The following is a 24,577-nucleotide window of genomic DNA, read 5'->3' as shown; positions in this document are numbered from 1 at the left end:
ATGTTTAAGGTCCAGTAGTTTAAAGATAATATTCAATTATTGATAAAATGTACTTTATGCAGAATACCTCATTTCCTAATTATTGTAGCTAAATAAGGAACTACTCCATCGTTACTATCACTTAGTATGCTTTGTGGTACATGGGTCAGTTTTCAGTCAGCTTGAGGGATGGGATTTATACCCATAGTTAAAGTGAGTTAAAGTTTGCAAATACAGTTTCATAAGCGATTACTGAAATAAATTTCTGAAGTCCAATTATATTATATAATCTGAGTTCTTAATTTCTGTTAATATGACAGGCAAGAATAAAAGATAGAAATAAGACGATTGAATTGTGTCTTGATCTCAATTCTTGTGATTTCACCAGCTCCTAAGACAGTTCTGTCTTCTTCATGACAAAAAAGAAAAACATAATATTCTTACAATTAAATAAATACAAACAAATATTGGACTCAGAAACAGTTTGGAAGGTTTCTAATTTATTGCTTGTGCTTTTTTTGTTTTTGCTGTCACAGAGAGTGGTACCAAGCCCTTGGCAGGCTATGCTTTCGGTAGTGATGTAGGGACTGGGCAGCCATCTGTCAATCCAGAGAGAAGCAAGAGTCACAGACGAGGTCTTCACAGAGCAAAGCAGATTTCAACCCCTGAAACGAATTTTCATTTATTCAAAGAGGAAGAAATGGAATTGGATAAATAACCCCCAAATATTGCTATAGTAAGACTAATTCAAACTCATTTAGTCATGCCCTAATCATGCACATTCTTTTCAGTTCTTATCCCTTTGACTGTTCTGAGGGTGATTTTTCACAACTGGTGCTCGCCGATTTCAGATTCTGCACATAGTGGCTTTGGTCATAAGTCAAAGGAAGGCTTTGTGTGTGCACCCTATGGAATAAAACACTTTTTCCAGCATTGTTGTTTAAATGAAGTTACACTGACTGTGCCCATTCCTCTGTGGCACTGCCTGCCATCTTGTTTCTTAAAATCCCAGATCAGAGCTGTAACCGGTATCACAGGGTCTCCAGTTGAAATTCTTTTTCTGAAAACCATGACCTAATATCCTCCTAGAGCCAAAATGGCTAATTCATAGCTTAAAATACTAATAAAGTATTTTTGGTTGCAAATAATAGAAATCCAGTTTGAGCTAGAGATTGGAGTTATTGTCTCAGAATCCAGGAAAGACTGAGACAAAAGAAGATGAAATATTGGATACACAGTTGGCTTAAGGGACTATTGGAACCAGCAACCCAAATGGTATCCCGCCTGCCCCTTCTCATTACCCCTCATCTGTTTCTTTCTACAGTAAAATTTTATTCTCTCACTAAAGACAGGTCTCTTTCACATCATGGAAAATCTCTCAGATTTTAATTCTTACAACTTCTAACACAAAATAAGGACTGGTACTATCAGTTCTTGTCAAAAATCTGGGGGGCGGGGGAGGAATGGTACTGGTTCACTTTGGGTGGAATGCCCACTCAGAGGGGTAAGGTCATGAAAGAAGAAGGCAGCTCTTGCAACAGCCATATAGACTAGGGCACAGAGCAGGAAATATCATGGTTGATCACTTCACAGAGCATCAATAGTGAGTATATTGGAATAAAATAAGGTTAATCTAAACTTCTATGAGCTTTCTTGTCTCTGCTTCTGGAATATCACAAAATATTTTTAGTTCAACTCAAGAAAAATCCAAAAGATCAATAAAAAGCCATAGAGAAAAGTAATAAATTACTTAAAGACAAAAAGCATTGGTACAGTTTTAGGGTCTGATGGCAAAAGGTTTTCTTCATCAGGATGATATAAAGATTCTAAATTCATATATATACCTACTAATTCGGCGTCAAATGCATAAAGCAAAAATGGCACACAGAAAAATAGACAAATCCACACACTTAAAAACATCTTCTTCCCAAAATATGTCAATTTGGTCCAAGCCACCATTGCCAGAAGACAAATATTTCACATGAAATTTCTTAAGAGCTGAGGCTTTTGCATGTCAAGACCCAGTCAGTGGGTAGTTCCAGGGAAATCCAGTCTCTGCAATTCAGGGACTAGGTACAGCCAGGCAGCATGTTTAGAGCACTTAATTTTGCATCAGATTTAACCATCACTCACGCTACCACTGGGTAGTGATTGGCTGGTTAAAAGGCAATGTGGCAAAGAGATCTTTGCCATAGTTTTCTGAGAGATAAAAAGAATCCAAGCAATTCTATGGCATGAGCCACAGCATATCTTCTGGTGGAAAAGTTGGTCACATAAGCACAAAGGTGGCCTCACATAGCAGACTGAGCTTTCAAAACCTGAAAGAAAGCAAGCTATGTATATTTCTTGAGGTGCTAAAAATATTTTTTAAATGTGAATGCCAAAAAAGAGTCACAAAATTTGTGGAATGTGTTCTTCAATGTTTTATTTAACAAATCAGCACTTTTAACACATGACGACAATGATTGCATGCATGTAAGACAATACGTAAAACTGTCAATGGGTGGGTCTTGGCAAATGTGCAGTCCAAGCTGAATGCCCCAGATCACACATCCCCCATCCTGGAACCAAGCCCCACGGGAGGCTCCAGGACATGGGTATGCTTAACTTTGATTTCAATTCAACAGATCTAATGCATTGGTCTTGGGAATTAAGTTTACTGGGATCATATTTTGCTCAGATTAAGATCTGCACTGCTTTCTTAAAATGTTAAATCCTTAGCCTATCAGCTAATTCCCACAAAACTCAAAGCGGAATGATTACTCAGGGGTAGCTTCTTAATCAGAATACTTTCTTAAACATATCGTTTTAACCGATAGTGGAACCTCCCTGGGACTGTATTGACTTTGAACACTCATAATGGTGAACAGAAATAGAACTGGCAGGCAATGAAGGCAGATAGTTAGGAGAGGCCAGATGATCAAAATGCTTCGTTTCAAAATGTTTCACTGATGGAGAAATCAGCTTTGAGAAAACCTGTCATTTGTCCGCATTCCCACAGCTAGTAAGCAGTAGAATCCACATATACTCCTGTCTGGTTCCAAAACCCACACCATCTCTATCACACCTACACTCCTTGACTGTATGTAACCATGGTTACCAAATTCATTTATCTGTTTCATTCTTTGGTTCCTATAATCTTACATTTAGTAAATCTTTATGAATACCTACCTAACCATGAGTGCATTATAGACTGTAAAAACATTAGGATGTTTAGGCAAACGAAAAATGAGGAGGGGCTGGTTTAGATGGGCACTACTCACTGTAAGAAACTAACTGTCCAAAGCAATAGAAACTAAACAAATGGGAGTGTTTGAGACAAGAGAGGAGAGGTCAAAGTTGGCCTGGTTCCTAAATATGATGTTTTTACACTGATATAACTTTGTAAATTATTTCATCCGATTTCACTTAGTAGGTAGACAGATGGGTAGGTAGACAGATGATAGATAGATAGATAGATAGATAGATAATGTAAATTGATGATAGATGATAACAAAGGAGGGAGGAGAAAGAAAAAAAAGCAACCACCCATAACTCAGAGAGAAAAGGAACATGAACTTTGGACCACATTCCTCCTGGCATGCCCTCAGTTTTGCTTTTGAAGTATTATCAGAAATCATCACTGCCTTAACTGAGGGTTTGATGCATTCAGCCCAGGTGGTTTTCTGTTAACACCAAGCCACTCCTGCATCACGCCTCTGGGAGCCTCGCTTTAACGTCTGCCTTTATGGTATTTCTTAGAGTGTAATTCTAAGCAGTAGATTGGCCGCTGCCAAAGCTAGGATGTGACAACTGTGAACGGCTGAGGATGCCAGAGATGCTCTTTGTCTTCTGTTTGCTTTTAATGTTCTATACTTAAGCTTTTCCATGAGTCTGGAATTTCTGAACCATTGGTCTAAATAAGTGAAACTGGGTATTCTCTAGGCAGTCAAATGGAATCCATCATCCCCTAACACATAGCACATTCCTTAAGCACATCCGGGTGAGGGTAAACAGATGGCAGGACTGTGCACACTAACCCTCTGAAGGGCATTTCTGCCCTTGCCTTCAGAGGACAGAAACCTTGACCAAATACATCAGCTATTCTCTTCATCCTGTAAAAAGATATAGATTCAAGAAATAGATCTTTTACATTCCCAGGCTTCTTGATCCTGATTACTTTTAAACTTAGAATTAAGTGCTCATTAGGCACCTACTATGTTCAAATTACTGGAGAAGAGCTGGAGAAACAACAATCAATGAACCCTGGCCCTGCCCTGGGGAAGCACTGATCATTAGCCAACTCTGGGGTGAGACGAGACAGAAAGACGCGTCTGCACACCAAGGATTTTTGCAACACCCCTACCCTTCTAAGCAGGCTTGTTTATTTAACTTTCCAGTCTAGCTGCATATTCTAGGTCTGTAGTTCTGTCCAGGCTTAGGTTTCCAGAATTCACATGAATTTTCATAGTTTTAAATTTCTATAACTCCTCTAAATGTACTGTCTGGTATAAAATGAAAACATTAGATGCATTCAGAAAAGCAACTGGCCATCTCTGAAACACGTAAGGAAAGTGGAATAGCAGAAGGGGAAAACGGCCTTTTTAATGCCAATTTTATTACCTCGGCTCTATCTTGAATACGTGGGAGTGGGAACTAGGGAGTAAATTTGGTTTCTAGAAACAGATGCTTCTCTTACTTGGATACTAGAGTTTGACAACTGCTTTCTAGTGTGTCAAACAATGATATCTAATATCTTTATGAAGCCAACACTTCTGAATAAGTATATGCCAGGCACCAATGATACGTAGGAAGGAAAGACATATGACACGGTTCCTTTTCTTAAAGAACTTTGCTTATCATTTCCTCCTATGTGAATCCTGTGGTCCCTGTGGCCTCCTGAGAGTTGGAACTGGCTACTAGAAAAAATATATCTCACCAGATGACATTGCTGGGATGGCAATGCATCTCTACCCTGAGCCCGAGACCAAAATAACAGGATTTCACAGAAATACGGAAATAATGACTGGCAGGCAGGTAAGGGCATCACACAACAGTCTGTAATTGAGACCATAGAAAATGTGCAGCCTGCTTCTTAATTTGGAAACCAAAGACAGATTGCAGGCACTTAAAGAGAAAAACATCTACGCATGGTTAGAAAGGAAAATGATGAACAGAATGTGACTTTGAGGGCTGTGAAAAGGCATGGGGAGTGATGGGTCACATTGTCCTCCCAAGATGTCAGGGCACCCCGGCCTGACTAGTCTAACACATCACCCCTATAAAGCCTAGAGAACGGATTTGGATCATTCAAGTCCATGAGTACCGGGTGCTTAACATTTAATAAGCTTTCCACCATCCTCAAATAACCCTTGTGAGAGAAACCTGTGGCATAAGCAGTAGTGGAAGAGAGCGGTGGTAGCACACTGTCTATCCTGAATGCTTCAATCAGTTACTTAGCCTCCTCAGTCCTCAGTTTCCTAACCTATAAAATGGGTATTATTTCATTGTTTGTATTGAATTACATAATGAGTGTTGAGCACCTAGATAATGTATGTAGAGCATATTGACCAATAAATGTTAATTTCCTGGAAAAAAGATTTGAGAAGATTCCCATAGTACACACCTGAGGGTATATTTGTAAAGATTACGATTATTCTTACAATAACCAGGATAGTCTGGCCAACAGTAAGAAGAGAACAGATCTATAAAGCCTTGAGAGTAAATACAGGCATATAAGCTAAGTTTGGGTGATCCAGCAAAAAGAACAGAACATTGTATCAAACTCAGTGCCTCCTAGGAGAGGACTCTATAAATTCCTTGGAAGAAGAGAAACAGTACAAAACCAGGAAGCATTCATTATTCATCAAACTCAGCGTGCCTACCCTGTGCCTACACTGAGGGGAGTTCTGATAAGAAGCTGGGAAAGAGAAGGAGTTACAGTCAACAGAAGATACAAGAGACCCCCACAATAGAAATCAGTCAAAGGCAGCCACAGGACCACAGATGGACCACACAATATGCTCACCAGAGGAATATATCTCCTCTCCCTCTGAGACCCCAGCAAAATGACTGTCATAACCTCCTAGGGGAGAAGTGACCCTTGAGTGAGGAGAAGGGGGGACTGGCTGTATAACACTAGCAGGTTTGTGCGATGTAACCTTCCCCTTCTGAACGCTTACCAGCTCTAATTCCAGGCCATATGGATGGTACAATATGCTATGGAACTCTGGAGGGGGGAGAGTTTGCTCCCAGAGAAACATATGTCACCTCATTGTAAGAACAACTTAACAGATACATCTTATTGTCATGGGCCTAATCTCAAAAAGCAGTTTGGAATATAATTTAAGTAAAATAAATAAATAAATAAATAAATAAATATATATATATATATATATATATATAATATATATATATATATATAATATATATATATATATATATTATATCAAGTGCTGGTTTCTGGATGTAATGCAGTTCTAACCACTGAGGAACAATAAAGGAATTGATTCAAGTCTTTAAAGCACTAACAAAGAAATGTTAAATAATCCAAATCATACCACCTGCCAATGAAATACACTGCTTTTGAAATGCTGTTGAAATAGGGTAAAAAGCATAAGTGGGATTTTATCGTAAGCTCACAGCTCAGTTCGTTCCCTGCAATGTTGACTCTGAGTCATAACAATGTGTTCCTGTTAGTTCCTGGCTGTGGCTTTACTCCAACCAGGTCTTTGTGCTGGAGAGGACAACTCTAGTCATCACTATTAATCAAAATCAGCTATATAAAAGGAATTAGAAAGTAAAGTACCCTTTGTGTAAAAGATAAAAGGGAAGCAGGGTGGGCCAGAGAGAGTAGGTTGCCACTTCCCTTAGGAAAATCGTTCTGAACAAGAACTAGGAAGAAAACAAATGTAATCATCACGCCAAATACAGACTTTTGAGGAGGAACTTTAGGGGGCCTTATAGAAAGTGTTTCAATACTGTCGACTTTCTTGTAAAAATGTAGGCGTTTCTAGACCCTGGACTTCCAATATTTCTTTTATTAAGGCTTGCCAACATATGAATTGACTTTCTTTACCTAGGCTCATAATTTGCTTCCTGTGATTTACCTATACATCAACCAGGTGTGTCAAAGAGTTCAGGCTCCTGGGAAGGTGGTCCTGGCCGTTGGAGAACACATGCTTTACATTTCCACAGTCAATCCCCACGTCCTGGCACGACAGTTGTCCCTGTAAACATACAGCTTGCAGAATGCAAACAGGGTCCCACTGGGGAGTTTCAATGCTCGCTCAATTTAAGTATCCACTCACCTGAATGGGTTCCTCCTCTCTGACTCAGCTACATTGGTGAAAATTCTTTTATCCTGTTCCCAGCTGAGTGGAACAGGAAACAGGCTCTTCAACCTCTATCCTATTTCATTCAGGGTGCAACTGGATTCCAGGAGTTTTCAAACAGATGGTCTAATGAAGTGAAGCAGTACAAACAGTAATCCACACACAATGTTAGATTTGGAAAGGAACCCAATACCCAGGTGAACTACCGTTCTGAAGCTTGGAGAAGTCCAATTTCCTCACTTTGTGGAAGAAAACTGGGGTCCAAAAGAAACAAGGAGGTGACAAAACTTGTGAGCAAACTATATGCAGTGCTTAGGCAACTGCTGTAAACTTCTAGCAGACTCATGTGTGTCTGTCCGTTGAGAGGGAGAGAGAGAGAGAACTTATATACAGTAACATGCATAGATATCAAATACTTTATTAGTTGGATGAGTTTTAACAGTGTGTACACACATGTAACCTACACTACTGTTGGGGTGTGGAATTGTCCCATCACTTTAGAAAGTTCCCTTGGGCTCCTTTGAAGTAAATCCTCCTCAACTCTCTCTCCAAGCATCCACTGATCTGATGTCTATGTGTATAGCTTGTTCATATTTTTTTCTGTTCCAGCATTTTGTATAAATGGAAGAGGATAGTGTGTAAATATTTGTGTGTGGTTCTGTCACCCAGCATGTTTTCAATATCCAGCTATCTTGTTGAAACTATCCATCGTTTTTCCTTACAGTTGCTCAGCACGCATCACAATCTATTGGGTTGCTTCCAATTTGGGGCTATTAATACTTGTTTGCTGGTCTTTTGTAGGCATCTGTTTTTATTTCTCATTGGTAGACACATAGGAGTGGAACTGCCAGGACATAGGGTAATTATATGCTTAACTTTATGAGAAAATGACAGGCTGTTTTACAAGAGTTGCACCATTTTACACTCCCTCTTACTCCATATCCTGGACAACATTTGGTGTCATCAGTCCTTTTATTTCATTAAAGCATATTTGATTTACAATATTAGTTTCAGGTGTTTAACATATTGATTCAATATTTTATAGATTATACTTCACTTAAAGTTATTACAAAACAATGGCTATATTTCCCTGTGCTGCACAATATATCTTTGTTGCTTATCTATTTCATACATAGTAGTTTGTATCTCTTAATCTCATACCCCTATCTTGCCCCTTCCTCCTTCCCTCTCTCCACTGGTAACCACTAGTTCTCTATATCTGTCAGTCTGTTTCTGTTTTGTGATATATATTTGTTTGTTTTATATTTTAGATTCTACATATAAATGATAACAGAGTATTTGTCTGTTCCTATCTGACTTACCTCACTAAGTATAATACTCTTTAGATCCATCCATGTTGTTACAAATAGCAGAATTTCCTTCTTTTTTATGGCTCAGCAGTATTCCTATCACTTATATGTGGAATCTAAACGAAAAGGCACAAATGAACTTATTAACAAAACAGAGACAGACTCACAGACATAAAACAAACTTATGGTTACCAGGGGGAAAGGAGATAGGGAGGGATAAATTGAGAGTCTGGGATTTGCAGATACACACTACTATATATAAAATAGATAAACAACAGATTTCTACTATATAGCACAGGGAACTATATTCAATACCTTGCAATGGCCTATAATGGAAAAGAATATGAAAAGGAATATATATATATACATATGTACATATATATATATATGTTCCATATGCACTTGAGAATAAATAATGAGTACTCTGTAATTTTTGCATATAGCATTCTATAAAGTTTAATTAGGTCAAGTTGTTTAAATATATATCTGTATGTTCTCTTTTATATTCTCTGAGTTTTTATCTACTTTTTTGGTCAATTACTGAAAGAGGAGTATTGAAATCTCCAATAATAGTTGTGGATTTGCCTATTTTCCCCTTAAGTTCTGTCACCTTTACCTTCATGTGTTTTGTAGTCCTGCTATTAGGCGCATGCATATTTAAGGTTGCTAGTCTTCTTGGTTAATTGGCCTCTTTATAATGATGAAATGCCCCTTTCCTCTAATAATTCACTTTATCTTGAAATCTACTTCATCCGACGTTAATAGAGACAAACCAGCTTTCTTATGACTAGTGTTTGCATGATAAACTTTTTTCTGTACTTTTGCTTTCAATCCACCAGTGTGAATAGCATATAACTAGGTCTTTATTTTTTCAATCTGACCATCTTTGCTTTTTGCTTTGAGTAATTGTTGTATTTGCATATAATGTAATTACTGATATGATGGATTAAATCTATTATCTTGCTGTCTGTTTTTGATATGTGCTCTCTGCTCATTTTTTCTTCTATTCCTGCATTCTTTAACATTAACTAAAAATGCTTAGTGTTCCATTTTACCTCTTCTAATGGATTATTGTGCTTATCTGTTTACTTGTATCCATGTCTAAAGATTATTCTGGGGTTTATAATCCTTTAACTTAGGCAGACAATGTTCAAATAATACTCTGCTTTGCTGGTACAAGTAAGAAGTCCACATTTTCCTATTTACATGGGCCTCCAGGAGCTCAGGCAACCCTTCAGTGTATCAGGTTCCTGAAATGGGCTTAGTAACTCCTTCTAGATCTTCCTAGAAGCAGGAGCTCCCAAGACACTGAGCACTTCAGCTTTTGCTGCTGGAAAAGAACAGCAGGCAGAGACTGACACTTTGCTGAGCCATCTCCAAAGCACAAATGGTTCTTAGGCACAATACATTACATAAACAGAAAGCGTTATCGTATTCTCCCTGTGGTCAAAACCTGGACTGCAGAAACGGGTAAGAGTATAATAGATCTGCAGATCTTCAGTCTTATACAAATGTGTCACAACAAAGGGGAAAGGGGAATCATCATTTGCAAAATTAGATCACCCTCTATTGTCTCCAAAGGTTGTATGCCATAGGAAAACGTCACACTCAGAAAGAAGAGACCAGGCAAGGGCTCCTCCTGGTAGAACACAGACCTCTCCATTTCAGATATTCTCTCCAATGTCCAGGAACAACATAACCCTGGTGTGTGAATTTGTTTTAGTTCTCTGAGCTGCTGCTTCTGCCAAGAAACTCCTTGCTGCCTCTTTGCCCTGCTTGTTGCTCCACTAGCCATTTCCCCATAAAGAATGAAGAGCCCATCATCCAGCAGAAGGGAGGAGCAGATGCTAGAATGTTTATTATTGTTGAACTCTTTCATGTCCTTCTGAACTGCGGTGCACGTGTGTAGAAGAACAGACACAGGAGATGGATGCTCTAGCTTAAGAAATGTCTCCAACACCAAGGCCTTGGACCTGCCTTTGTAGTAAAGCCTGTTGTTTCTCTTTTGTCATCCCCTCTTCCCTCTTCTCATTTCAGTGAGTGTCTTTGTCAGTGACTGTTCCAGAGCCACTAACGTGATGCAGGACAGACATTACAAAAGATGGAGGGGAAAAAGATGGAGCGGGAAAATGTGATCAAATATAAATCAGATAATCACATGGCCTGACAACAAAGAGTTGTACTATGGTTAAATAGCTGTATCTATCCATGCAGGCTGCTATGCCAAAACATCGAAACTGCAAATTTTTATTTCTCACAGTTATGGAGACTGTAAGTCAGAGATCAGGATGCCAGCATGTTCTGGTGAGAGCTTTCTTCCAACTCACACACTTCTCCTCATGTCCTCACATGGCAAAAGGGTGAGGGAGCTCTCTGGGGCCTCTTTTATAAGGCACTAATCCTATTAATCACTTCCCAAATCTCCCAATACCCCACTTCTCAATACCACCACCTTGGGCATTAGATTTTCAACATACGAATTTTGGGAGAACACAAAACATTCAGATCACAACAGCAGCAATCACTGAAAACTGGACGAGTTCGCTGTACACACACACACACGCGTGCACGGGGGTAGGGGTGCAGAAATCAGAAGGGGCAAAAATGCATAGAATTTAGAATCATCTGACTGAGGCCAAGTCTCAGCCTGGTCACTTACCAATTCTGAACAAGTCTTTTCAAACTCCAAATTGCAATTTCCTCATCAGCAAAACAAGATAGCAATGACACCTGACCCACTCACTTCCCAAGGATATTTTAAGAATGACATGTAGAAAACAGTGGCTACCATATGTCATCATGTCTTTTCACTACTAATTATAAAGGGCTTCTAATGAAGAAGGAGTTTCTCTTATTCACTCATTCAACAACCATCTATTACCCAGTACTGACCTACTATGCACAGACATTCCTGCTTCTCCTTCACAATTGTCCTTTCAGTCTTCCAGATTCCAGGGTGATTTCTTATTTATAAATGAGGATTTCATTGCTTCTATATCTGCTATGTAATTTATGTACATACACTTCTATATAAAAAGATATATACACATATATACATTACACAAACACATACACACACACACACAATAAAGATCATGTCAACAGTATTGAGAAAGCTGCCAATCAAGCCAAGATAAAAATCAAAATTTTATAAGAATAACAATGACTTACCCAGAAAAATTTTACGCTAAAGTATTGTAGAAAACGAAATCTCATAGTTATTCCTAGCAACTTTATAATCCGTACTCTGAAAAGAAAAAATGTAGTTCTAAAACCTTTATCATCATCATCTCATCAGAGTTTCCAAGTCATTGTAATCCATTCTCTTCCTGATCTTCCACATTCTGAAATATTTTATAGTTTAAGGATTTGGGGTTTTTTAGGGTTTTATTTTTATTTAACAGCTTTATTGTGGTATGATTCTTGTACAGTAAACTACATTTTGATGAATTTTGATAGATGTATACACCAATGAAATCACTACTGCAATCAAGATAGCTAACATTTCCATCACTCCCACAAAAGGTACAAATTTTAATCCCCATTTGTCCTTCCCACCCCCTTTACACTCTGGTAACCATAAATTTGTTCTCTATGTCTGTGAGTCCACTTCTGTTTTGTATGTAAGTTTATTTGTGTCTTTTAAAAAAAATTCCACATATAAGCATTATCATATGATATCTTTCTCTTTCTGACTTACTTCACTTAGAATGACAATCTCCAGGTCCACCCATGTTGTTGCAAATGGCATTATTTTATTCTTTTTTATGGCTGAATAGTATTCCATCGTATATGTACACCACATCTTCTTTATCCAGTCATCTGCCAATGGACATTTGAGTTGATTCTGTGTCTTGGCTGTTGTAAATGGTTTAAGGATTTTGACCCTACAAATGTTTTATCATGCTACTCATGTCAATTTTCTCCATCACTAGACTCTCTGTTGTACTAAGTCAGTATCTAAACCCAAGAAGACAAAAACAAGAGACCTGAACCAGAACTTAAGCTCTGAGTTTCTACTCTGCTTTATCTTGAGCTTTACTTTATTTCAATCATTGAAAAGGCTGTGGGAGCCTTGCTGAAAGTACTTTATGAATAAACAGTAAGAAAAATTTACTGCAAAATAAGAGGATGATTTAATCTCTACACTTTTCTTCCCCCATAATTTAGAAGTTTGAGTAAATAGACAAATTAATTTTAATTTAAAATCAAATAATCATTGCTTTAGCTTGACATATTCATTAGACAACTTCAAGTAAAACTTTTGAGTAAAATATATACTATAAAAATTTTGTTGCTTTTTTATGTTCCTCATTAAAACGTCTAGGGGATAGCTTCTTTCCTTTTAAAGTGCTTTATAGCAACTACTGTTTATATTTTTACTGTTTCTTTTCCTTTGCATGTTAAATAAGTGGCAAAGGAGTAAAATAAGTTAAATGGGATTTGCCAAGGCATATTCATAAAGCACATAGAATCCGACTTTTCAGACCTGGGAGGGATGATGTTAGTTGCCATAAGTCTGCCTTATGTTGGTGGAGTTAAAGCTGAACCTTCTACCCTGCCTCTTCTTTCTGGCCAGGAGCACATGACTGCACTAACCCACCAGCCACCCTGTATGTACATGTGGCCACACTGCCTGCAGCACCCAACCCTCTCTCCTTGGTACTATCTCATTCTCCCTGCTGTTGCATATCTACCCTGACTAGATGCATTTGACCCACACAGAGAAGCAGCTTCCCAGCCAGCCTTGAGTCTGATAGCTTGGATAAGTGAGTAGTTCTCCACTTCAGCTGAGCTGAGACTGGGTTTGAATGGAAAATTCACCAGTGGTGCTGAAAGAATGTTTTGCTTCGCCAGCATCCAGGATATTATTTGAACACCTCCAAGAGTACCAGGGAAGACTGGGCTAATTAAACAGCTGTCTGAAAGGAACAAGACAGGGGTCTCCTGTTGATAGTCCTGTAGCGTAACTGTTAGGAGAAGACAGCCAGACACTGCTGTACACGACCTCCTCCATGCTAACTCAACTTCGAGCACACCTTGTTCCCCAAATCAGCACTCTCTTTGGAAACTTACATCCTCCCAAGGTATAATGTTACTGTGTTTCCTTTTCTCTAAAATGGGCCACAGAGGCATGGCCCCTGATGGAGAGCATTGTTTTCCCATTTTGGTAAAAACCAGTGTTTATTGTTTCTGAGGCAGTCATCACTGCGTCCTCCTTTCATACAATAGCAAACCACAAAAGTGAGGGAAGGGAAAGGTGGTTATGGATACATCACACTGGCTGAGCACAACCAGTTGTTTGTTACAAGGATGAACTATATGGGAGGAAAGGGGAGAAAAGGCAAGAATCATACAGCAAATTCTTTGTTATTAGTTCAAATAAATAACCCTGACAAAATGGCTCAATATTCTGACTCTTGAATATCTGAGTACTCTAAATACTTTTTTTAAATTATATTTTAATGGGTTATAGTCAGTTTACAATGTTGTGTCAATTTCCAGTGTAAAGTATACAAATACTTTTACGCTGACTTTTCAATGGATTGCAAATATACAGAACAAGAAAATAGGTAATTATGTCATGGAAGTGTTCAAAAGAATCACTGGATTGAAATCCAGTGCTTCTTTATTAAGTCATTAGAGATAATATCTCATATGCTATAAATCCCATAGTCTGCTTGTGATTTTGAGCTTTGAACCTGTCACGTTAAAATGGCAAAAGAAAGCATATGCCAACAAGGCTTACCCGAGACAACATCGGCACAGGCTACTTCTTCTCTGCATCATCTGTCTTTATCTTGAGCAGATCCTCCTCTGAATTACATCAACCTGACCTGACCTCTCATTATCTACTAAGGAACAAGAAGAAATAACAAAACTATTTTCTGTGATGGTGACCATGATTTGGTTTTTATAATGAGCCCAGAGAAAGCTGACTCTGCTTTGTGTTCAAAAGATGTAAATCTTTTTTAAAAGCTCAAAATTCTTTGAATTGCAAATCTTGTTTTTAAGAATTAACTGTGGTGCAGCATTATTAAAATGCTTCATTTGGAGCATGGCTTGCTTCTTGTGTTTCTTTTGAAACCATATCAGAAGTTAAAGCAACAACCTAAGCATGGCATTGATTTCATGGGACAACATTGCTCACAGGGACTGTTCACACAGGTAATCAGTGCCCACTTCTGGCCCATAAGACCACACAAATTCCTGGAAAGTCCTCCAGATACAAAGAATTGAGTCATAAGTTTTTCTATGAGAGACGCATTTTATGAGATATCTTCACAACACTGTTACATCGGATTTATAGTCAGTAGCATCTTCTGTAAAACAGCAAAACTTTACAAATTTCTAAACACTATGTTTTAGGAAATCCTAGGCAGTTTTTACATGAGAGAATTAGCTTAAGGAGAGAAACTGAAAAAGGTATCACAGTTGAGTTGAGAAGGGAATCCAATAATAGAGAAATATACAAAGTGTGGATAATGACCAATCTTATATTCTATTAAGAAATCCTATTCACAGAAAACAAATTAAGGCTCACACACAAAAGAAATTTTTCATAAAAACCGACAACATAATGCCATTTGCAGCAACATGGATGCTCCTAGAGAATGTCATTCTAAGTGAAGTAAGCCAGAAAGAGAAAGAAAAATACCATATGAGATCGCTCATATGTGGAATCTAAAAAACAAAAACAAAAACAAACAAACAAAAACAAAGCATAAATACAGGACAGAAATAGACTCATGGACAGAGAATACAGACTTGTGGTTACCAGGGGGGTAGAGGGTGGGAAGGGATAGACTGGGATTTCAAAATTGTAGAATAGATAAACAAGATTACGCTGTATAGCACAGGGAAATATACAAAAAATGTTATGATAAATCACAGAGAAAAAAATGTGACAATGAGTGTGTATATGTCCATGAATGACTGAAAAATTGTGCTGAACACTGGAATTTGACACAACATTGTAAAATGATTATAAATCAATAAAAAATGTTTAAAAAAATTAGAGAATAAGATGTACAATTCATATGCTTTTTCAAATCACCAATAGCAAACATGTCATGGAAAGCTGTCATTTTAATTCCTTTCTTCACCAAACCTTTCATTACAACTGTGAAAAATATACCAAAATGCTTTAATTTTCATCTGACTTGTCCATACTTTTATGCGGTGCTGCTAAATAGGTTAAAAGTCAGAGCAGAACTCTCTCTCTCTCTCTCTCACACACACACACACACACATACATACATACACAAAGGGAAATGGAGAATTTCTACAGCGTAGGAAAAGCCTTTAGGTAATTGACAGGTCACAGAAACCCTTGAAGAGAATAATGAGAAGCTTTGAGCATAGAAAGCATGAAATATAGGAAAATATTTTTGAAAGATTATGTGAATCCTACCTCTTTTCCACAGAGGCCAAAGGCAGGGAAAGTGGACAAGCATTCTGAACACCAAGCCCTCCTCCATCTTTTAAGAGTCTAGTCTTAGGACATCAAAAATCAGGGAGATTTTTCATTACACTTCTTCTGTGTCAGTAAATGATGAAACACCATATTATTTTTTGAAAGTCTGCTCAATGTGGACACAGTGTGTAAACCCCTGGGATGTGAAATTAGGTGGTTTATTTTCTTAAAACCCAACAGGTATTTTTACAGGGTCAAATGAAAAATAATCAGCCTTGAAATACACACAAAAAAATAATTTCTGGTTGAAAAATCTCCCTAAACCCTCCTATGTTGTTGCTGGGAATGTAATTTGGTGCAGCCATTATGGAAAACAGTATGGAGATTCCTCAAAAAATTAAAAATAGGCTTACCCTAAGATCCAGCAATTCCACTCCTGGGCAAATATCTGGAGGAAATTCTAATTTGAAAAGATACCTGCACCCCAATGTTCATAGCAGCACTATTTACAATAGCCAAAACACATGGAAACAGCCTAAATGTCCATCAACAGGTGACTGGATAAAGAAGATGTGGTATATTTATACAATGGAATACTGCTCAGCCATAAAAACCGACAACATAATGCCATTTGCAGCAACATGGATGCTCCTGGAGAATGTCATTCTAAGTGAAGTAAACCAGAAAGAGAAAGAAAAATACCATATGAGATCGCTCATATGTGGAGTCTAAAAAACAAAAACAAAAACAAACAAACAAACAAAAACAAAGCGTAAATATGGGACAGAGATAGACTCATAGATGGAGAGTGCAGACTTGTGGTTGCCAGGGGGGTGGAGGGTGGGAAGTGATAGACCGGGATTTCAAAATTGTAGAATAGATGAACAGGATTATACTGTGTAGCACAGGGAAATATACACAGAATGTTATGGTGACTCCCAGAGAAAAAGATGTGACAATGAGTGTGTATATGTCCATGTATGACTGAAAAATTGTGCTGAACACTGGAATTTGACACAACATTGTAAAATGATTATAAATCAATAAAAAATGTTAAAAAAAAAGAAAAGATACATGCATCCCAATGTTCATAGCAGCACAATTTACAGTATCCAAGACACAGAAGCAACCTAAATGTCCATCAACAGGAGATTGGATAAAGAAGCTGTGGTACATATACACAATGGAATACTACTCAGCCATAAAAAATGAAATAGCATCATTTGCAACAACATGGATAGATCTAGAGATTGTTATACTAAATGAAATAAGCCAGAAAGAGAAAGAAAAATGCCATATGATATGATTTATATGCAGAATCTTAAAAAATGACACAAGTGAAATTATTTACAGAAAAGAGACAGACTCACAGACAGAAAACAAACAAACTTATGGTTACTGGGGGAAAGGGGTTGGTGAGGGATAAATTGAGAATTCAACATGTGCAGTTTCTAACTACTATATATAAAATAGATAAACAGCAAAGTCCTACTTTATAGCACAGGGAACCATATTCAATACACTGTAATAGCTTATAAAAAAAAAAGAATATGAAAAGGAGAGGGCAGGGTATAATTCAATTTGTAGAGTGCATGCTTAGCATGCATAATGTCCTGGGTTCAATCCCAAGTATCTTCTCTAGGAATAAATAAATAAACCTAATTATCTACCCTCATCAAAAAAAAGAATATAAAATGGAATATATATATGTCTGTGTGTATAACTGAATCACTATGCTGTACACCAGAAGTTAACACAACATTGTAAACTGACTATACTTCAATTTTTTAAAAAAATTTAGTGAAATGTTTTCCCAAACTGCTTGATGAAAAAAAAATGACCCAAGGTACTCATTAATAATACAAATTTTCAGGTCCCAACCCTTCCCTGGGGAATCAAAACCTCAGGATGGGGGACTGGGGAGCCTCTATCTTCCAAACAATGTCGATTATTCTTTCCATTAAGGAAGTTTGGGAAACATCGTCTTGAGAACAGCTCTCTGCTCCAGGTAGCCGGGGTGTGGTCAACAGCTCCAGACCCCTCCAATCCTAGATCTCGTGTCCCCAAGGACATATGTGGGACAGAGACTGGAACCTGAGCTCCAGGCTTTGCTATGGTAGCTTGTTTTTTCAAGCAAGTGTCTGAACCTTTCGAAAGAAGCACATGTGTGAACTACGTCAGAGCCCACTGCCCTGTGCCTGGTAGTGGTTTCATGAATAAATCAGCCTCAGAAAGGAATTTCATTAAAAAGCAGAGACAATGGACCATATTAATTTGAAATAAGTTTTGTGCTTTCTAAACTCTAAAGACAAACTCATTAGTGTATAATTATTTTTTAAATCCAACTTTCATAAATCTATGAGTAGTTGACATGAACTCCAACTGCTAATTCTACAGCAGAAATATTAAATATTTTCTGTACTTACACTTCAGTAAACAGATAGGAAGAAAGTAATTTGTTCAAAATTGATTTAGAATCTACTAGTGATCTGTGACTTAATCAATTATATAGAACTCTAAAATAACAAAAGGGAAGAATTTTAAATTCCTGCTTCTATTGGTTGATATTACACAGCTTTAAGAAGCCACTAGTATCCAATGTGCTTTTTTTTTAAATGCTATTTATACACTGTAAGGCCAAATTAGTTGAATAGATTTACACTACATTGAACAAGCCCCTGGGAAATAAACCATGGATTCAAAGCTACATTGAAGAATGGATTAGAATTAATTTCTCTTTTTAAAATTTCCCTGATATGATTTATGTAGTATTTATTTCTCCCCAAAGGAAAAAGAGTTCTGAAGTTGTATGATATTGGTATCTCAACAACTTAAAGATAGTCTACTCCAATCTCATTTTGTAATGAAGGAAGATGGGGCTCAGACAAATTAAATAATCCGTGATTACACAATTAGTTAATTAGGAGGAGGAATTTCTTAGTCTACTGCTTCACTTTGCCTATCAGCAAAAGGAAAGAAATCCTGATGACCACTGTAGGCAGTCCCATTTATGCCTTTAAAATCGGATAAGAAGTTAAAAGTAAGTAGCCTGTATCTTGTATTTATTAATAACAGCCATCACCATGATGAAAGAATGATAGACACCAATGAAAATTTGTGTTCAAAACTTGGAAATATCCTGGACCTTTGATCAAAATTATATTTTGTGAACAATATTACAATTAAATATATTCTAGGGGTCCATGAATCCAGGTAAAGAACTCCATGTCTAAAGGATATTGGTACACGATCAACCACCAGGAAAGGACTGTGATGTGTGTGAAGGACCTGCTCACAGTGTGTAGGAAAGCTGGAAGTCCCACGAGTCCCTGAGACAAAAATCTGGCAAGTTGTGTGTGTCTGGAGTCTCAAGGAGCATATGGAGTTAGTAATGAATAGCACATACCCCAAATCCCAAATATCCAGTTGCAATCACTAGTTTACACAGAAACAAGGAGCCTTGTTGGAATAAAAGCTTGGAAGTGTTCAGTCCTGAGGTTCAGACCTCTCAGCTCTTCATGATGGAACAGAGCTGAAAATACAGTGGAAACCACAGTGCAGAAAGGAGTCAAAAAGAAAACGTGCCCCACAGAGCAGATCAGCAGCAAAGCCTAGCAGGTCACAAAGAGAGGTGGTCTCAGATGGTGGCTGATTCTTCAACCTTTCTGGCCCCAGCTGACTGGGCAGCACGTGTGACCCATAGAGCAAGACCAGCTGGAGCCACAGTGGCACAAATTGGTGCAGAATTCAAAATAAGAGTAGCTCAGGCCCCCAGGAATAGGTAAGACACCCCTTGGGGATGCGCAGAAATGCTTGAGGGAAGGGTCTTAACACCTGCAAGGGCTCAGATTGAGACTGTGTGTGTGTCCAAGAGTGTGTACATCTGTGTGTGTGTGTGTGTACGTGTGTACTTGTGCAGATTATCCTCAATCCTCCCTGCTTCAACTTTCTGTCTCTGGTCCAAAATCTTCCTCCTGGTTTCATTCTCGCCTGCATCCTAGTCTGAGATGCTTAACAGAACAAGCTCAAGAACAGAGTACTGGGCTCTAATCCTGACTCTACCACGTAGGGCTGTGGCTTCAGGCAACCGTGTTAACCTTTCTGTGCCTCAGTATTCAGGTATTAATGTTTGTATGACCTTATTTACACAAACTTGCTCTTAAGACTTCACAGCATTCAATTACTGTATGCAAGGAAAAGTGATCGCTGCTGTGCTGCTGATGCAGAAACCATTTTCTCTGGTAGTTAAAACTCCCATCCCCTTCTCTGCCCATGTCCCGTTTTTCTTGGAGAGTGGGAGAGTCTGCACCAACAACCCTCCTGAGCCAGCAGCTGGACAGTCACATCCCCCTGTTTCACCACAGCTGATTGAACCAAGAGTGGACACCTAACCCAAGTGCCAGATTCTCTTCCATGAGTCTGAAATGCAACTCAAAGTCAGGTCAGACTGTGATGTGCACATAAAGGGATATAAAGCTTGAGTCAGGTCAAGTACATGCAAAGCAGAAAGAGCTATCTTGCAAAAACAGAGGACAATGATGCAGGCAAAGAGAGGAGCGGAGACATGGGAACACAGCCCGGGAGAAGGCAATGGAAGAGGAAGGTGGTTGCACCTCTTACCTTTGGTTAAGGGAGGTCCTTCTGTATCTTTTCAGTGATGTCCACGTGTGCTTGAGCTTACCTGAGTGACATTCTAACTCTTGGCACCTATCTTAATTTGTTTGGGCTGTGATAACAAGAATATCATAGCTCAGGTGGCTTAAACAATGAGACCGAGAAGTCCAAGATCAAGGTGTTGGCAAATTCAGTGTCTGGTGAGGGCCTCATTTCAGGTTCATAGATGACTGTCTTCTCCCTGTGTCCTCACGGATGAAGAGGTGAGGGACCTCTCTCAGGTCTCTTTCATGAGGCCACTAATCCCCTTCATGAGGGCTCCACCCTTATAACCTAATTACCTCCCAAATGCTCCACCCCCTAATACTATTACATTGGGGATTACAATTTCAACACATAAATTTTAGAAAGATACAAGCATTTAGCACCGAACAATCCCAGCTAAAACAACGGCTCCCCACAGGGGTTTAGGGAGGTGAGCACCTCTTCCAAGAGTCATCCTCACACGCGATGTGGCCTTAGACAAAACCCAGAGGCCAGACCCCAGATTGTCCCAACTTCTACACAGTTGTGGCTTTTGATACAGTATGAGGTTTTGGGGTCCAGATCGCCACAGAGGGAGTAGGTAGAAATGATGTCCTCCACTTCAGGCTGAAAAGACTGTACTTTCTTTGATGTGACTCTGTGCATCTTCAGACCAAACGATCTATTAAATGCTCCCATCTGTTTTGTATTTTAAAGTTATCTTGTAATTATCTGTTTAAAACTGTGTTATAGATAGCTATGACAAAAAATTACCATATTTCAGAGAGGTTTCATTTTGAACCTGTATTTAGCTTTAAGCTAAAAAAAAATTGTCCATAAATGAGAAAAAACATAAAAGCAACCGTGATGACACATTGTTCCTATTTTGGTTTCCTAGGGTAGCATTCACAGGCTGTTACTAGAAATGAGAATTTCTTCAAAGGTAAAACCCAGGTATTCCCTTTACCATCTCCAGGTGAGTGTGGACACATGCGAGTACATGTGTACGGCATGGGGGCGTGTGTACGTGTCCATGAGCATGTATGTGTGAGTTTGTATATACATGTGCGTGTGTGCGTGCATCCTGCAACTTATAAGTGAGTGATCACGAATCCTCTCTGCTCACAGGTACATTTTCTGCTTCAAACTCTTCCTCCCACCTGCATCCCTGTTTCAAGATACTTAAAAGAAGAGCTCCAGGGCAGAATGCTGGGCTCTAATCCTGGCTCTACTGTCCAGGGATGTGACTTGAGGCAAATGCTTTAACTTTTCTGTGCTTCAGTTTTCTCATCTGTGTAAAGATATTATATATAATACACTAGTTCATAATTTTATAAAGATTAAATGGGGAGATATAAAACTTAGAACCATGCTTAGGACAGAACAAACACTCAAAAATTCTGTGTTACTGTTAAGAGTCATACCCCTTAGTTACCAGAAAAAGAATTTCTTCTTTCTCTGAATCCCAGACCCACCCCTCAATTTCAGGTTGAAACTGCTTTGCTTATTGGTGAAACTCTGAAGGGCTGGGGAGGGGGGAATGCTCATTAGATTTGGCAGTTAGGTAAGGAAATTAGAAACATTAGCGTAGTGACTCATAGTTTAATGATCCTTCTCAAAGTAGGGGGCAGGAGGAGGGTCTGGATTCTCAAACAGTTGTCAGAGTAGGCTTCAATATTAGTTTGTCGCTGAAGATATGTGGTAACAGTGTGTGTATATATGTGTGGAGAATGTCACAGAGTGACCAGTGCACGGCTGGTGTGATGCCAAGAAGGTCTCCGCCCAGGAGTCCAGTGAGCTCAGGGTATAGTCAGTGATTAAATGCATTGGTGTTGACATATGGTCAAACATCCAAATAATGAGGAACTATGGCTACCTCTTAAAAAATAAAGACTCTGGGCATACCACATGGAAAGGAAGTCACTCTGAGAGGAGAAAAATTGGAGTGTCATAGCAAGAAAAGTGTGCATTTTTTAGTATGAAACAGAGTTACATGCACAAAACTGAGACCTGGAGCTGGAATACACCAAAAACAAGTCAAGTCAAAACCTTTGACAACCGAGCAACTAATAAGGAATTGATGTGCACGGCACCAGTAAAAATGCCCCTGACATCAGTGGGCAAGGGACTTAGTCTCCACATCGTGGTGGCAACGATGGGAAGAAAAACACATCTAGAATCTTCCAAATCAGTGAGAGTAAAAGTCACAGGAGAAGGTCAGTGTTCAGCATGAGACTAGAAAGTAAGTCGTAACAGAGTGACCGTGATACACCAGATGCAGAAGACCTCTGACCGTCTCCCGTAAACCTGTTAGATGCCCCCTGATGGACTGTGAAATGAGAAACAAGTGCTTTTTCCGGAGAGGACTGTGACTCAGAGGCACTAGGAATATACCTGTTTCATCAACTCACCATCAGGCTGCTGTCATCTGGGCACATGTGTGTCACCTTTATAAATACATACTCATCCATTCAGCCAAATGGAGCTGTAGGTCAGATTGTGAGTTTGGTGAGGTCACAAGAGATGTCTGGGTTACCTACCTCAGTATCCCAAGGACAGAACCCTATACATAGTCCCTGAACTAAAGAAGCTAAGGATTGTCCCAAAAGAAAAGCGTGTGTGGAAACAAAGAGCATGTTAGAAGGAAGTGGTGGTGGCTGGAATTTTACTAAGAGGTAAAGAATTGAACGGAGCGCAGGAAGACAGACCAACATAAAGCACTTTGTGTTGTGCCTGGCACACAGTGAGCACTCTGTAAGTAACTGCTATTCCTAATATTATATAGTCTGCTCATTTAAGGCAATTCCTCCAAAAATAGGGTATCTTGGGGGAAATTCTAAAGTTTTCAGATAGGTTTGTGACTAGCCACAAATCTGGCTTCGGGTACAGCCTCCACCTTCTTAATAAAACATAATGTAGTCTCTTCTGGCAAGCAGGGTGTAAGACAGATGGTTTAGATCAGTTATTTTATTATTCAAAAGTCTGCCCCTCAACAGGAATCCATAGAAGTTTAAACTGAAGATGAGCGGTCGTTCTCAGCCAGAGTCATCCCCATCTTGAAAAATACCTCTTCTCTTCTGTTTTGGTTACTCTTTCCTTTGATGGACAAACAGCTCCAGCTGTTTCAGCCCCTGAAGCACCTCAAGGCTTCCTGGGCAGGCTGTGGACCCCACTCTTCCTACAGAGACAAGGGTATCTGCATTCAGCCCTGAGGGGTAGAGAAGACCCGTGTTTTCCCTCTGATCTTAGGCTTAATTCTTTTTTGTAAACATCAATAGACTGCAGCTCTGTGGATTGCATTCACTCAGCAAAAGGAAACACCCAGTGTTTGGGTACTGAGTACAATCTTTCAAAGAAAAAAAAAAAAACAGAGAATGTACCACCCTAGTAGTTGGACAGACAAATGTTATTGGAGGAACAGAAGAAAGTTCGCTGATAGACCTGAAACTCTTCCCAAATTCATGCTGGCAAACATTCCCCAGTATAAACCAAAACACTACTGTCATTTCATTTGATTTGTTTTACCTTTTTTTCCAATGGCCTTCGTTTGTAATGCACAGCCAGTTTATAATGCAACAAGCAGATGGTAACTGACTCTCTCCTTGGTGAAGGGTAGTACATTTGGAACATCATACATAATAAAGACAGATCTGATGTCACAAAACACCAAGACAAAGTTGCCTTCAAATGAGAAGCCAATTGCCATATTTCTCACGCTATCAAATGTGGTAGCTTCTATTTTGTAGTTATATCATTACAATTTTTTTCACTAATTTGTTACTTAAGGTTGAAAGATTTAAGGTTGAATCATCTACTGTCAATGGGCTTTAAACCTGATAGACAGACCTCTGTTCCCTTTTTCAAGCAGAACCGTCCGTGCTGGCTCAGGAGACGTGCAAGAGCACGAATTCACCTTGTCA

General features: G+C 38.8%; 1 long non-coding RNA gene across 2 annotated transcripts; it reads right to left on the bottom strand.

The window, feature by feature from the left end:
• Positions 1-457: 457 nt before the first annotated feature.
• On the bottom strand, positions 458-24,248 carry LOC140691139 (uncharacterized). Of its 2 annotated transcripts, XR_012066637.1 has the most exons (6): positions 24,183-24,248; positions 20,640-20,874; positions 11,774-11,849; positions 8,615-8,718; positions 7,269-7,418; positions 458-644 (listed from the first exon to the last, which is right to left on the bottom strand). It is a non-coding gene; the product is annotated as an uncharacterized lncRNA (long non-coding RNA). The 2 variants fall into 2 exon arrangements; XR_012066636.1 differs by lacking the exon at positions 11,774-11,849.
• Between the last annotated feature and the right edge of the window lie 329 nt (positions 24,249-24,577).

This window comes from Vicugna pacos, chromosome 33 (genome assembly GCF_048564905.1).
Source record: "Vicugna pacos chromosome 33, VicPac4, whole genome shotgun sequence".
Classification (NCBI taxonomy): Eukaryota; Metazoa; Chordata; class Mammalia; order Artiodactyla; family Camelidae; genus Vicugna; species Vicugna pacos.
The sequence above is the reverse complement of the archived record's forward strand: the minus strand, read 5'-3'. Positions and strand labels throughout refer to the sequence as shown.